The sequence below is a fragment of the Pinus tabuliformis genome, chromosome 3_2 (assembly GCF_031772625.1).
Source record: "Pinus tabuliformis cultivar Carrire ecotype Pingquan chromosome 3_2, CPIR1, whole genome shotgun sequence".
Taxonomy (NCBI): Eukaryota; Viridiplantae; Streptophyta; class Pinopsida; order Pinales; family Pinaceae; genus Pinus; species Pinus tabuliformis.
Genome location: NC_142302.1, coordinates 408,405,605 through 408,419,952, shown reverse-complemented (window position 1 = coordinate 408,419,952; position 14,348 = coordinate 408,405,605).

Here is a 14,348-nt window from a genome sequence, read left to right as displayed (position 1 = left end):
TGGATGGCTGCGCCCATGCCTAGACTGCATGTATGTGATTGTCAGAGATTTTTCGGTACTTCCTGGTGGTGTTCCAGTTCGGCGTGTGTTGTAAAGCATTTCACCCCTCCCACTCTCTCGGTCTTCATGCTTTAGGGGGCATCTGTTACACAGTAATTTATCACTGCCTTCCTGTCAGTCACCCTGCTGTGTCCAAGAAGTCACAATCACTAAGTGTTTGATCCCTGAACTGGCTTAAAACCCATTCTTCCAAAGTTTTGTGCATCAGCGCGTCTGTTCCTAAAATAACCGCGATGACCAGCGCCCCACAGTGTATTTCGTGCGCTGCCATCGCGGAAGAACATCACTTTTCCGCGATGACGCACAGCGCGGCTTTCGCGTGTCCTTCCGCGCTGACATGGCTTGTTTAGTTATTGTCATGTGCTGACAGCGCGGCAGTCTCCATATCATCCGCGCTGATCCAGTTTGGGCGAATTTGTTCAAACAACCAGCCTTCCAGATCTCTCCAGGCTTGGTTGTTAGCTTTGTGAATATCGACTCCCTTCTATGGCATGTCTGTTCGACCCTTTGCAACTACTCCCCTTGAAGATAAGCTCATCCTTCCACCTTTTTAGGAGACTCCTTCTCCTATATAAACTTCCACCATTACCATGAGCAGCTAGTTAGAAACTAGGGGGAACTAGCTAGACTTAGCTTGGATTATACAAGAGCTTGTAGTGCTCAGATTGCTGCTATAGGTGTGGTGTGTTAGGAGTGGAAGTGATTGATTGCTTTGGGAAGTTTGTTTGTGACATTTGTGTGAGAGAGAGAGACTAGTTTGTCTTGGGAGAACCATCCTCAAAGGTGAATGCTTGAGATACATGCTGACTGATCCCTCCTGAGAAGTTTATCGACGTCAGAACATTTGGTTGTACTCTTCTCTATTCTGATTAATAATAGATGACTGCTATTATTGTTCCATTCTCGTTTGTTTATGCAATGGATAAATGTGAATTATGTCTTTTCTGACTGGCATATAGTTACTTTTACTAGATTTCACGCTTGCGTTTGCTTTCCCTTCGTGTGTGCAGGTGTCCGTTCGCGGGGATCGCGGAAGACTATGACCAGCTGAAGCGAAGGAGCAAGGGAAACATCCCCTCGACAAACGACAGCGCAGGAATCCAAGTAGGTGCTCTTTACTTCTTGTTTAATTGTAACTAGGAACATGCGTGGCAGCATTGTGTGATTGTTGCTAGACCCCTATTGGGCTAGTAGGGATCGCCTCTATCCATAGAGGGGATTTACCTTCTCAACAGGAGGCCATCGGAATTTGCGAGGTTGGTCTTGCAAAGGTTTGACTAGTTCAAGCCCTAACTCCTTATATCCCGACCTCATTGGGGACATGCAAAGAAAAACAGAGAAAGAACAGACATCTCTGATACCATTGATCTGGATTTAAACAGGAACACAATAAAGTACAGAAATAAACATAAACACAGAGATGTAGCGGAAATAATACTTCATTTCATTAATGGAGAATATTGAAATATGCTTACAAACAGAAATGGAAATAAACTAGCTTGGGCGATGGTAGCTTATCTCTGAGAAGAGATGTGGCGGCTACATGCCTCTGAACTGTCTTACAATGAGGCTTGAAGGCCTATTTATTGTTGAGAAACAATGGAAAACCCTAAACATCCAAAAACCTAACCCTAGAAGATGAAGCACCAAACTATGGGCCCCGTTTTGGGTAAATTGGTACGTCAACTTCCCAGGGTCGTAAATTTGGCATACGATCTTCGTTTGACGCACACAATACCTCGTTAGAAAGATATATTGGAGGACTAATATATTTGGATGAGCAAAATCGGTTCATGGACCCATGTTTCTCCCAATTTTCCCAAAAATCGTCGTTTAGGACCTCAAAATGGCTCTGGAAGTTTAGGACCCGAAAAACTGCTAAAAAATAGTAAATTGTGCTACAATTAAGGAAACTAAAAAACTGAAAGAAGGGATCCAAGTGGAATTGGTGGGTGGCCACTAATATCCACCTAGATCAGTCTCATAACTGATCTGTTATTTCTGCCTCTTCTAAATTGCAAAATTAGTACTTTTTCATTCATCTAATGCATAGTGGAGAATGAAACTCTAAATTTAGAGCTACCTTGATAATTGGTGGGCTCCAGTATTGTAGCAATAATGCTACAACTCCTGGAACTCCCTTCTTTAATTTTATCAACCCGGTAGTTCGTAACAAACTTGGAAGCGACGGTGCTGTATGCACAAGTACTAGCTATTGCCGCAGCTGTCACTTGGTCAGCTGACACAAGTCCACTAGGAGCTTAAGCCAACTTCTATGAGCTCTTAGAAGAAGATTTTTAATTGATGGATGAAAGCTAACTCTAAGGAAGCTAATCTAATTGCAAAAAGAAACTGAAAGCCAAAAAGAAACGCAAACCCTAGCGAACCCTAATTCTACCAGCTAGTCCTACTGACGCAAAGGAGAGCATGAAAACTACTGAAAGAGATGCCATTACTTCTATGAAGGTAAAATACATATGTCTAGACTACCTCTATCTGAAGAAAACATCTTTTTGTATTTTTAATTAAGTTGTTGGAATTATCATGCATGTGCTTCTAACTATTTTTGACTGTGCAGAGGTGGATCAAGGAGGAGAAATTCTTGGGAAAGGTTGGGAAGGTTCATAGAGGGTCTAAGGGGTCCCTAACACCCTTCCAGAGAGTCTCACAAAGTTTGGCTGCCAAGAAACCGTGTTTATGAGCTTCTACAGGAAGTCTGCAGGGGTTCTACAGGATGTTCAGGATTTCTACAGGATGTTCTGTAATTCTTCTACAGGATGTTTCGAAATGGGATTTTGGAGCATGGATGGAGGGAAAAGGAGGGAGGAATGAGTATGGGGGTGAAATAGGGGTGTGAAGAGGTCTAGGACTTGGTGGATGAGGCTAAGGGGCGATTGGATTTGTTCAAGGATGGAGGAAGCGATGATGCACAAGAATGTAGGAATTAGGGCAAGGTGGGGAAAGTATGGCAAATGAAGGGTACGAATCATGGACTAAGGGTTGGAGCAGATTATCTGATGGATTATGGGTAGATAGAGAAGGATAACAGGTTCTCTGCAAGTTATTTTTCGAATTTGACAAATGAAGACTTGGAAAATCAAGAACCTAATTACCTTGACCTAATCTGACCTAGATAGTAGCAAAAGAAATGGAACAGAAGTTTATTTGCACAAAATCAGATGAACTAACTATGCAACTAAGCAATCATAACCCTAAGCATGCAGTCAAAACTGATATCAAGTTTGACAACTAAGAATCCAACACTAATACTTGCATGGTGAAGCAAAACAGCGTTTTTGTGGGCAGCAAGGTCACCTTTGTCCCAACTCACGATCCCACTGAGGGAGAGGTAAGATCAGAGGTGCTTGAGCCCCTTTTTCCAAGGATCCTTTATGTTATTAATCTATCCAAATCAATTTGAACATGAAAATCTACTTTAATCATCAAAAGCAACCTAAATAACACAACAGGTTTTAAATCTAAATAGCAGATTTTACTCTAAGAATGCAGCAAAGACACATGAAAGTAAACAAAGGAGGTACTGGGCGCTTGAGATGGGCCCAACCCCAAGAGCTACAGCCTCCTAAGAGAGATTTAGAGCTGGTGCAAAGCTGGATTCATCTTTATTGAGCAAGAAAAGAAGAGTTACATCAAAACTGTCCACAACGGAAACTTGAAAATGTGCTGAAAGCAAAGCTAATCTACTGCATAAAAATCGAACTACAAACTAGCTAACTTCTGCCTACAAAATGACTAACCATTGGCTACAAAATGACTAACCACTATCTAACCAAAATGAGGCCCTAAGCCTTCTTATTTATACAAATTGAGGACCCCAACAGTCCTCCTAAACTTTAGGGACTCGGCTGCCCAAGACTTGTAGTTAACAGCAGTCCTACTTGACTTGCTTGGCTGCCCTTGTGCTGATTGATTTGGTGGCCCTTGAACTCCGAGCTGATGGTGGAGAATTCAAGGTAAGCGCCCATAAATGAAGGGAACACCTTCCTAAAAATACTCTCCACGAATTTGGCTGCCAAGTGCTCATTTCAACCATTGACTTTGTCTCCAAATTGACCAAAAAGGCTACACAAAGCACACATTAGACTTGTTGGCATAATGACTAACCCAATTCACTCTATTAGCATAAATATAATAAAAAACATGCAATAAACTAATGAGAATGGTGGATTAAGTCGAATTAGGTGGTTGAATGAGCCCAAATAATCATCCATTTTTGGGGCTCATCAATAATGACAACTCACTGCTCTCTTATTTCCGCCTCCTCCGAATTGCAAAATTGACATATTTTTTCATTGACCCTTGTATTAAGTTGTTACTTTCGTAGCATCTTAGATGGATTGCGTGTATAGAAAGGAAGGTTAGATTTCCTCCCGCAAAAATCCTTCAAAAAGTTGTCAAAACGCTTCACATGATACCAGTTTGTACCTCATTCTCATGTTTTGCTTTATATTTCTTGTCTCGGAACTACTCTCTTATTTTTGCCTCCTCTCAATTGTAAACTTGACATATTTTTTCATTGAATCTTGTATTAAGTTGATACTTTCGTAGCATCTTAGATGGATTGTGTATACAGAAACAAAAACCCTATACATTGCAATGCCATAGGCAACTTTGATCTGTGCACTGAATTTCCTTTTGGAATAGACCATTCAAGGTTGTGGCAGTGAATTTTCATTCTCAAAAGTATAATTTAACGAGAATAAGGAAATCTAGGGATAACTAGTCTTTATGCTAATTCTATCGAGCTATTCCCATTACTGAAAATTCTAGGAAAAAGCTTAGCTAGTGGTTTTGACATTTTTCCGTGTATTACTGCTATCCAATCTATGCAATAGCTTATCTCTAATTCCCTAATATTTGGGTTAAACTATAATCTTTCATACACTTGGTTTAACTGATTGATTCTCTCTCTACAACCTTTCTTATAGCGGTTTAACTCAGGTTTATGCCATCCGTCTTTATACCCAAAAACTAGTTGTATAGTCTAAGTGCTTAGCAACTGCGTGGTTACACTGCCACCCCGAAGCCTAAATATCATCCTCGGCGATCCACACGCTTCAATGAGATTCGTGTATGTTAGCTCGAAATTAGAAAAATAGTTACTTTCTCAGTGCTATGGACACTCCTTTTAGTGGTTAGCCATAACTCTGATTTTTTGCAATATGAAAAACCTATCAGTATGATGATTATTGGGTAATTAGAGCACTATAATATGCTTCGGATTGGTTTAGGTGGTGATTTCTTAGGTGATATTAGCTGGTAGTTCATGTAGCTATAGGAGCTTGGCTTTACATCGAGAATTATGCATATTTGTTTATAAGGGAGTTCTTTGGTTACTATGTTGAATTCTCCAATGCATGTTTCCTTAGAAATATCTTGTTAGAATAGTTCTCATCAGTTACAGCTTTAAATAAAATTATAGCTTGATAAAAATAGCATCTACTAGACAAGATCTTTAGAATGACTTTGAAAAATAAAACATCTCAAAAAATGTTCTTTCCATGCCAAAATATTATTATACATTTGAGCTAGTTCACTTTCTGATACACATTAACAAGAAATGAATGGAAAGCATATAAGCACCTGGAAATGAATAGAAAGCATATAGCACTAAAAACACAGATTACATGTTAAAGTGTATCATGCACCTTCACTGCTTCATTAATCGAACACACTAATCATCAATACCTTTTTTCTTGAATGTATTTTATTGAACATGGTCACTAGATGTCCACATTGGCAATCTGAACAGCTCAGTATGCATTTCCACTTTCAAAGGTACACAACAATTACTTCTTGTTCTACATCAAGTTTCGTTAATTCGCACATTGGCAATTTGAGCAACTTAGTAGACATTTCCTGTTGGGTTGTATTATATTCATTCCACGACTAGCCCACGTAGTTAACCATGGGGTTAGAAGGGGGCGAAGCCCCCCATTCGTTGCATAATGGGAGGTAAAAGGGGGTTTGAGGCGTACCTGTAACACCACTTTAAAATTTTGGTTTTGGACCCTATGTTAGGTTAGGCGGACCCACCTATGGTTTTGTGCATGATTTTCGCACATATTTTTTGGACGCGATGGTTTTCGGTCCATGGTTTTGGACGCGATGGTTTTTGGTCCATGGTATTGGATGCTTCGGCATGTATAAATATGTATTGTAACATTGAAAGGAACATAATGAAAAATCAAGCTGGTAGTCCGGTTTTTGGATCCAGGGGAAAATATCTGTGTATATGTGTTTTATGTGTTATGCTCTCGCATTGTTTATTTTATGTGTTTTAGAATTCGTATGCATGTAATTTCTGTACAAGGTTAAAACCTACATTTGGTATCAGAGCTGTTTTGGCTTCAAGGGGACGCCTTTATTGCTGAGGGGTTTCGCTCAGGCTTGTGGTAGACCCTGTTCAGTGGGAGATCTGCAAGATTGATTTTGGTGGTGAAAGAAGATGGCGAGTAGTGGAAAAATAGTGATCGAGAAATTTAATGGTCAGAGTTTTGAGTTGTGGAAACTCAAGATGGAGGATCTGTTGGTGGATAAAGATTAGTGGATCGTGGTAGATCTGGGTACTAAACCAATGGGAGTGTCCGATGAAGAATGGAAGAAGTTGGATCAGAAGGTTAAGAGCACAATACGATTGTGTGTCTTAGAATTAGTATTGCTGAATGTATCAGGGGAAGCTACGGCGAAGGCTTTGTGGGACAAGTTAGGGACGTTGTACCAATCTGTTGGGTCCCTATAATACTAGTGATTACCCCATTACTATTGTAGTTATACCCCTTATTAATATTGTTGTGCCCCTATTGCCCCCATATTGTTATTATTGTGCCCCATAGAATCCCTCTATTGTTATTTTTGTGGCTTTATATTATTATTGTTAGGTCGGCTGGATTATATTATGACTCCTTAAACTCCTATATATAGAAAGGAGGTTTTGTCATTTGAATCATCAAAGAATTGTTCATTTATGTAATGTAAAGGAGGTTGCCCCCTCGAAGAGGCTGAATTCTAAGGTGTTGATCTATCTTTCTATCTTTTCTTGAGTTGGTTTCCTAACATTTGGTATCAGAGCTTTGGATTCTAGGGTTTCGCTGCTCCAAACAGGTCATCGTGGTATTTTCTCTATAACTTTTTTTCTGTGACGTTTCAGAAGTTGCAAAAAAAACCCATTTGAGAAGAAATCACTCTGAACCTCGGGTTCAAATTTTAGAGCTTTTCACACAATATTTTCGGTGATATGATCTGAGGAAGTTGGTCTTTGTGCAGACTCCTGAATTACACTCCAAATAGGTGACCTAGGGAAAATCATCATAACCTTCTCTCTGGGGATCGGATTAAAATTTCATAAGAAGGTATAGAAAGAGGAGAGACTGTAGTTTCTTGTATGCATTTTTCAGATCCAAAGGTCGAAACAGTGACTCGTGGCACGTCGTACAAGTTCGCTCTACTGAACTAGTCTATAATCAAGTCACTGTCGGAGATTTCGCATAACTCTTCCTTGGAGAATCCAATTTGGGTTAGACTTGTGGCATTGGAAAGAGGACACAGAGGCCTACATGATCTAGATGATATAAAAGTACAGAGATACATTAGAGGCAATATCGAGCTCCTACAAAGTGAAAAAAGGTGTGTAGATTTTCTTAAATTTTTGCTTAAGCTTGGTTTGAAAATTTATTTTGAAGGAATTCAAAGGGCATAATAGAGCATTATTATTGGTAACTGATGCCCCGAGGAAATAAAATGCAAACACCTAGTAAGGAACCTAAAAGCTCTAGCATGACTCATGAAGAAGAAGAAGAAATGCTATATGATATATCAAAATTACAAGAACAAGTGAAACAAGTGTCACTTGCACAAAAAGCAACAGAATCTAAGATGGATGGTTTAAGGAAAGATGTAGAAGCTAAGATGAATGGTTTAAAGAAAGGCGTAGAAGCTAAGATGGATGGCATGGAAGCTAAGGTGAATGGCATGGATGCTAAAATTGATGGCATGGATGATAAGATGGAAGAATTGAAGATAAATATGAATAAGTTGCTACAAGAAATGGTCACTAAGGGTGAAAGGGTACTAAAGGAAACTCATGATGAGAACAAAAGAAATGTTAATCATGATTCCATAGACTCTAATGTTGGATCGAAAACCCACCATGTTCCAAAAATCGATATGAGGAAGTTTGATGGCAAGGATCCTGCCACATGGATATTACAGATGGAGCAATTCTTCGATCTCAATAATGTGAAAAACACACAAAAGGTACGTATGGCAACTTTATATTTGGAACCAAATCAGTTTGTATGGTATCAATGGCTTTGCTCTCATAAACAATTTATCACTTGGGCAATTTTTACGGAAGAATTGATAGCACATTATGAGGATACAAAAAGCAACACTTTTTTTAGCCAATTGATAAGTCTCAAACAAAAGGGTTCAATAATGGAGCACATTAAGGAGTTCCAAAAATTGAACATAAGGGTAAAAGATATTCTAGAGGAGCATAGGATTGATGTGTTCATAGGGTCTTTAAAGGATAATATCCAACATGATGTTTGCCTTTGGGAACCTGATTCATTATAGAAGGCATTCAGGTTAGCAAGAAAAATGGAAAGCAAAATTATGGCAACCAGGAAGCATACCACTCACAACTATAAAGACAGAAGTGTTGTTGCCCCTAGTCTTCCACAACCTATAAGTTTGACACAACAATAATTGGAAGAAAAAAGAGCAAAAGAGCTTTGTTACAGTTGTGATAGCAAATACACTAAAGGTCATAAGTGTGCTGAGAAGAAATTATTCTACATAGATTGTGAAGAGGAAGAAGAAAAGTAGCAAGAAAGGTCAAAAGAAGAGAATATACTCCAGGAACAAAGCCTAGATGAAGAACAAATAAATCCAACCATATCTTGTAATGCATTGGCAGGAATTACCACTCCTCAAACCATCAAGATAGAAGGACAAATCAAGAAGAAAAAGGTAATAGTGTTGATTGATTCAGGAAGCACCCACAATTTTATTCATTGTAAGGTAGCAAAAGAATTGAATTGCTTCCTATATCCAACACCAGAGTGTCAAGTGATGATTGCAAATGGAGGAACAATAAATTTCTTTGGAAAGTGCCATAATATCAAGCTATCCATGGGAGAATATGTATTGACTAGCTCAATGCTTTCCATTCCAATGGGAGGTGCTGATGTTGTACTAGGAGTCCAATGGCTACAATAGATTTTAATTTTCAAGAACTTTTCATCAAATTTTCTACGGAAAGAAAGGAAGTTGAATTAAGGGGTATTGCAGGGAAACCAAGAAAGATAATTAGCTCTAATGGTATGACAAAGCTTCTAAAAAAGGAGCAAAGAGGTGTAATTGCACAATTATGTTCGCTAGATGTTTCCACATCGGAATCATCTATTTCTCCAGATCTCCAAAAAGTGCTGGACAATCATTCCAAGGTATTTGAGACTCCCAAAGGTCTCCCACCTATGCGTGATCATGATCATGCTATTCATTTGATTCCAGGAAGTGTTCCTCCAAACATCAGGCCGTACAGATATCCCTATGTCCAAAAGAGTGAAATTGAACGTATGGTTGTAGAAATGCTTTTGGCTGGTATAATTCAACCGAGTCAAAGTTCTTTCTCTACTCCAGCAGTATTCGTGCACAAGAAGGATGGATCATGGCGCATGTGTCCGGATTATAGGGAGCTCAACAAGCTCACTATCAAAGATAAGTTCCCCATTCCTGTCATTGATGAATTACTGGATGAATTGCATGGATCAATTTACTTCACCAAGTTGGATCTTCATTCAGGATATCATCAAATCAGAATGAAGATTGAAGACATTCCCAAAACAGCATTTAGAACTCATGAGGGTCATTATGAATTTTTGGTCATGCCTTTTGGCCTTACCAATGAACCTTCAACATTTGAAGGTTTGATGAATTCAATTTTCAAACCATTCCTTAGAAAATTTGTGTTAGTATTTTTTGATGATATACTAATCTACAGCAAGTCTTGGAAGGATCATGTTGAACATGTTGACAGGGTGCTACAACTATTGGAGGAGAAACAATTATATGCAAAAAGATCCAAATGTTTCTTTGGAGTCCAGGAGGTGGAATATCTCGGTCATATTGTATCTCATGAAGGAGTTAAGGTAGACCCTAGCAAAATTAAAGCCATTAAGGAATGGAAAATCCCCACATCCATAAAGCATCTGCAAGGATTTCTCGGGTTGACATGGTATTATTGCAAGTTTGTTAAGAATTATGGGAGAATAGCAGCACCTCTAACAACATTATTGAAGAAAGATGCATTTTCATGGACGCCGGAAGCAACAAAGGCCTTTGAACATCTTAAAGAGGCAATCTGCCAAGCACTGGTCTTAGCTACACCGGACTTCACAAAAACCTTTATTGTGGAATGTGATGCTTCAGGAAATGGAATTGGTGTTTTTCTAATGCAAGATGAAAGACCCATTGCTTTTGAAAGTCGTCCAATCAAGGGAAAGTTTTTAAGCAAAGCTATTTAAGAGAAGGAAATGTTGGCAATACTCCATGCACTTAAGAAATGGTGACCCTACCTAATGGGAAGACACTTCAAGGTAAAAATGGATCATGATAGCCTTAAATACTTTTTAGAACAAAGATTATCCTATAAAGAGCAACAAAAGTGGGTCACAAAGATGTTGGGTTATGACTTTGAAATCATCTACAAAAAAGGGAAGCAAAATGTGGTGGCAGATGCACTCTCAAGAAAGGATGAGGATGTGGAAGCATTGTTGTGCGCCATTTCTATTATCCAACCAGATTAGATAAACGAAGCAAGGGAGGAATGGAAGATGTTAGCCTCTCTCCTTAAACAATAATAAATCCAAAAATAAATAAATAAATAAAATATTACAAGTTAGGATTTTGTGCCTAACTCTTGGGTTGTTCCTCTAAGATAGGAGTTAGTTTAGGTAACTCCTATATTGGTGTGTGTCTGGTGAGAAATTATCTCAACCAAAGGAGAAATTATCTCAACCAAAAGTGTCTAAGATAGCATGCACTATCTTGAGAACACTGTGTCTCATCTATTTATTTGTAACACTATATTCAATTATTTTAAAGGAATGAAAATGTGAGACAGAATACCTGAGGCTAAAGCCTTTTCCACCATTCTTTGGTGTCTGGTTTATTATGTGTGCTTTATATATTTTTCTGAGTTAATTTCATTTTCAATATGTGGTATCAGAGCTACGGTGAGATTAGGTCGGGTGTTCGATTTTGTTGAGTGAGCCCTTGTCAATATTGTGGAGTGTTGTGGTAAAGCACTGGAGCAAAGGTCATATTTCTGCGAACATTGAATGGGAACTAGCATCACGCGATCGTGCACACTGGTGCAAGAACCGAAGAGTATAGGACATGGGCCGCATTTCTTCTCCAATGAATGAGCCATCACAGATTGTATAAAGAAGAATTTATTAATTCCTGAAGCTGGCCGAGTTCATTATCAGCTAAAGCAGTTCCCATTGCTGATCGTGGGTCATTTCCCCAAACTGGAGTGTGTGGAATGAATAGAAGGGCCAAGGATGGCACGCCCATCTGAATGGTGTAAATCAAGCCCAGGAAGGAGCGAGACCTTTAGTAGATAAAATGCGCCCAGCAGAAGGTAGTACGAAATTTGAAATCAGAGCAGTTCTGTTTGCATCAAGAAGCTGTGCAGGGGAATCCCCATCTCTTTGGTGTGGATGTTTCAGATGCTCCTCATAGATTTTGGTTGCCTTGGCATTTGCTGTCTCCTGTCCTAGCATGTTTTCAGAATTTATGCTAGTAGATACTCCATTAATAGAACCATGATTGACATCCCTTCTTTGTTGTTGAACATATCTCTGTTGCAATAATTGATTTTGTTGCAACTGTCGTTGTTGGTGCTGTTGTTCCCTTGCTACGTCTCTATGGATGAAGTTACGACTTCCGAATGTTTTTCATTTGTCCTCCCAATAAATATATCCCAAAAAACAAACCACCATTCGAATAGAAATCCTCCAGGAGCTTAGGAAATTGTGGAAAGTAAATAATTATTGAGAGTGATTGAAGAAGCATGTAAAAGAGAGGATTTTTTTTTATACCTATTGCCATTATGTGAAGTTTGATCGTATATCAACCTTTCTGGAGTCACCTGCGTGGGAATTTTATGCAGTAATGTTATTTCACCGTGGAACTATGACGAACAAGATGAAGCAATGAAGCTGTGGAACGTTCAAAAAAAAATTTGCTGGCAAACTGTGCGTGGCATGTAGCTCAATCTCTCTCTGCAAGGTACGATGCAAGTTGGACTACAGCATATGCTATCTTACGTGACTTCTCAAAATACATTTTTTTTTTAAAAAGAGAAAGTTTGCTTTGAAATTTTTAAAGGAGATACGCTCATTTTTAAAGTGACTCCATTCACATTTTAATTCACCTTTTTAAAAGAATTTCATAAAATTCTATTCAATGGGAGTTTAAAAGAAATTATTTGAGTGATAAGGTGTGTTTTTATTTTGAGTGATAAGTGAGTGGAATGTGAGAGAATGAGTGGGGTGAGAATGAAGTTTAACACTTAATGTTTCATGAACTTTAACGGGTTAGAGTTAGTGGAGAATAATATTTGGGATGAAGAGAGAATTAATGGTGAATATGATGAGAGATGAGAAAGGCTGTTTTAATTTTCGAAATATTTGAAGTGATAGATTTTCAAAGCAAAGCTCATTGATGTAGGAGGTTGAGTTAGGTCTTTGAAAGCATTTTTTTCAAAATTTGTGAGTGTCAAATTCTCATTGTTTGAGAAAGCTTCCATGGCAATGTTGTAAAAGATGAAAGGTTGATGATCTCAATACTCAATAAAGACATATTATTTGTGGTGATTGTGTCCAAGATCCGCCCGAAATTGAATAAGGGGATCTTAGGTACACCATGTGTATTTGTGATGGTGAGTGTTTTTATGGCTTCATGTTGTTGCTTATGATTTGTGTCTAGTTTTGACACATAAATGATCTCATTTAACACACATAAAGTTCAATGCAAGCAAGCACAACACCTGTAACGAAATAGCTGCAAGGAAGGATAATTAAGCTCAACACATGCATTTGCATCACTACAAAAAATAATCAAAGTTTTCAACATCGACATTCTACTTCAACAATCAAATTCACTCAATACAATCAAGTTCATGAATCTGCAGACTCTAGCATTTCAAAGCAATGTCTACATCACTACAATCAAGTTAATGAATCTATAAACTTCAATGTTTCAAAGCATAGTCTACATCAACATTATTGAACTTGTAATCAAACTCAAATTACATTGAATTGTAAGGGTGCATTCTCGGTTGAAACCGACACCCAAGTCTTGAATTGAGTCAAATTGAATTCATTGTAGTGAATCATTGAAATCATTGTAAGCTTTTTTGGGTGCATTTTCGACAGTGTTCGACACCCTTCCTTTAAAGCACATTCAAATGAGTCCATGAGTTTTAACTCAAAATGAAACAAACAACAAGTTCACATCTCCTGCAAGCGAGCGTGAGTATTCATTCAAGCAATTTGCGTCAAAACAATACAAAGTTCAAACTTTCAAGCGAGCCAGAGTGAAGATCATCAAAGCAACCAAACAAGTTCAACTCTAACACCAATCAAGCAAGTTGAAATTGACATCAAGCGAGCGTGGCTATTCCTTCAAGTGAGCGTGAAGTCATCAAATAAGGCAACTGAGCATTCACACAAACGCGATCGTCATCAAGCGAGCGTGAATTCCAAAGTTTAAGCAAGAAAGTTCTACAACTCTAGCAAGTGTTCCCAGTAAGTGCAATAAGCAACAAATCAAGCGAGCATGCCATTCAAGTCCCATAGCAATTGAGCCTGTCATTCAAGTAACAAAATCAAGTGAAATAGTTCAAAGCACGACATCTACGACAAGAGAGCCTGATTTCAAGTGAGCAAGTTCAGATGGCGCAACATATTCAGTGGTTATACATTCTTCATAGTTTGATCATCTCCAGTGATGAAGACATGGTGCATATCATCAAAGAAACTCTTGCTGATCTTTCACGGCATCTATAAAAAACACATGAAACCATTGAGTTTCTTCAACTAGAGTCGCAACTACAAAGAGATGAGCTGCAACAAAAGAGTGATTCTTCCAGGTCATTCAACCAAACAGATGAAGATAAAGATGTTGATTCCAAATCACTCATCCAAACAACTTCAAGTGTCGAAGTTGTTCATGGTCAAATTCAAAATTCTTCC